The following is a 2,886-nucleotide window of genomic DNA, read 5'->3' as shown; positions in this document are numbered from 1 at the left end:
GAAGTAGTTTACAGTATAGCCTATATTGCTTGCTACTCACTTTCCTGTTTATTATCAGGTCGTTCGATGGCAGGTGTTTTAGAGAAAAAAAACAGTTAAAGTTACATAAAACATCTGGGCCAGATCCTCAAGGGATATAAATTGTTGTCGTACCATATGCAGGCTCTGGAGGACAGGCTTTACCAAATCAAAGCGCTCTTTGTTTTCTAATACGATCCTGCTGCACAAAGAGACTGGAAAAGAGATTTATTTCTTCTGTAGCACTGTGCCCTTGATTAACCTAGTTTGTGGTACCTATTTCAGTGAAAGAGCTAATACCAACACTGACTTCAAAGAGTTGCTAAGCGTAATACTTGCTTGTTCATGTATCATTTGCTTCTCTCAAGCCATTTTCTGTCAGCAGAGAGGCAAGCAAGATGTATGCTCTGGGTAAATCCCGTATCACCATTAGCAGAAAATTACGCCAAACTGCTGTAAAGTAATTATGCAGCTAAAAGGTGAGCTGGAGGAAGTCAGTGATTAAATACTTACCACCAGAGTCAGCCCACATCACATAATGTTTTGTTGAGAGGCTTTCAATCTATTTACAAATCGCTGGCCAATGCCATGGGCTTAACTGAACCTTCACTCAGGCCTTGAGAAGTATGCTCAGATATGCTTGGCCCTTTTTCATATCAAGTGAATTTTATTTTGGTATCTTATAATACAATACAGGCTAACAGTAATTCTTAATCAGTAGCTCAAGGTTGCTCTTGCACCACCAAGCTATTCTCACTGAAATCTTTCATGGGTTCTTGCAGAGGTGCTGCAGTTACAGCAATCCGTTGCGGCCACACCACAGTGTAGCTATCTGTCATACAAAGAATGTAAAAAGTGTGAAGGTTTAGAAATTATGGGATCTGAATTACCGCAATAAAACTCTGCCTGAGTGAAAGGCCTTGGAGCAATGACTGAGGAAGCAATAATAACACTGTACTCTATATCTCCCCTCCAAATGATCTTAAACACTGGTAAGCTTAATCTTTGACATTCCTGTGAGAAATACATCTCCATGTTGTGGATGGTAATTTTGAAGCACTGAGGTATTATCACTAATAACTGCCTTTATAAATCCTGTTCCAGAATTGAGCAGCACACCCTGTGGGACACAAAGAAGACACAGTCCTTGTCCACAGGGACCCACCAGCAGGACATCAAAGACAACCGTGACAGATGAGACCAATGAGGCAAATGATCAGTAGGTTCCATAGTTTTATTTCGCATTTAGCCCTCCTCTCCCCGCCTCCCCTAGCCTCAGGCTTCCCCCGCTCAGCTTCCTCCCTTCGCCCCACTGCTTACCCTTCTCCTCTCCATTCCTCCCCTTCTGCTCACCCTGTTCCTGAGAGCCAATGCTGAGTCAAATGGACAGCCAAAGGTGCTCAATACAGCCAAAGTGCTGAAGGACTTGTACCATGGGAGACAAGAAACCTTTGTACCCTTCAGGATGTTGGATGGTCCTTTACAAGCAGCTTTTATGCTGTTCCTGTTGGTGAGGAGCCTGATGGAATAACCCTAATAAGTAAATGGGTTTTCTAATATTGCCTCCAAACATGACATTGAAACAGGATGGCTAATGGGCAAATCCTGCCTCCAGTGATGTAGGCAGATGTTTGGTGGCTGCAGATATTGTATTTTGCTTCAACACACTTCCATTCTCTCTGCATAGTTACCCACATATACAACTCCCCTTTACTGGGGCCCAGTTCTTCTGAAATCAGTCAGAATTTTATCACTGATTTAAGTGGGAATGGGATTAGGACACAGATAGCACAGTCTGTATGTATGGCTGACTTCAAAGTAAGCCAACAATGCAGTTTAGGGTCTGGCACCATTTGATGCCCTCAACTCTCAGCCACACAAATAAGAAACACAGGTCTGAATGGTCTCTGCCAACTTATCCCTGCCTACGTGTATTCATCTGCATCGGGTGCACCAAGCCAAGCACTGGGTCTTTTCAAAAGCTATCCAGCTGTCACATGAAGGCTCATCTGACCCTGGGTTGGCTGGGTCTTGGAAATCTACTCTAGTTTTATTATTAAAAAATGTAAGGAAGATTTTTTCAAAGAGCTGTGAAATGCCCTCATAGATTTAATTAGAGCTGGGCCACTAACCACAGACTGCACCTTTGGAAAATCTGCCCTTTGTTGCAACTTTTAATTTCAACAAATTTCAAACTTTTGCAACTCTTAATTTCCAGGTCATGTAATCTGTGACTTTGACTGTTAAGTGAAAAATGCTTTTAGTACCAGATCTTTGCTAGCCCTAAAGCTATGGATGACCCAGCCACTTTTTAACCTGCTCTTACAGAGGCTGTGAAAGCTTGCTTTTTTTTTCCCTCGATAAATGAAAACTTTCATGCACTGATGATCATTATTCCATACAAAGGCATACTGCATAACAGCAAACAGAAGTCATTTTACAGAGAAACTTTTGCATATGTCTTGAAAGAAAGCCCAGCAAGTATTGACAATGATAGATGATTTCCCCAGTGATATTGAGGAATAACGCAGTTTCACATTTCTATCAGGAAAAAACAAGCAATGGACATATTTAAATAATCATTAAAAATTAAATGCCTGACACAAGGCAGGTTTCAACCCTGTTCTGCAGCACATCTTCTGGAAATCTTTAATGGATATCATTTGAGGTCTTCTCATTTGCTTTGCTCATGAACAAAAGCTTTGTAATGGAGGTTCGAGTGTATGTGTTACCAGCACAAGGTTCTCTTGAGGGAAATTAAGTGAAAGGATGTTTTTCTTGTCTTCATGTTTGACATTCAGGAGCAGTGACAAGATAAGGTAGGCACAGGAGTCTTTCAAAAAACCGCCACATAGCAATGGCAGCATT

Source organism: Nyctibius grandis, chromosome 2 (assembly GCF_013368605.1).
Source record: "Nyctibius grandis isolate bNycGra1 chromosome 2, bNycGra1.pri, whole genome shotgun sequence".
Lineage (NCBI taxonomy): Eukaryota > Metazoa > Chordata > Aves > Nyctibiiformes > Nyctibiidae > Nyctibius > Nyctibius grandis.
The sequence above is the reverse complement of the archived record's forward strand: the minus strand, read 5'-3'. Positions refer to the sequence as shown.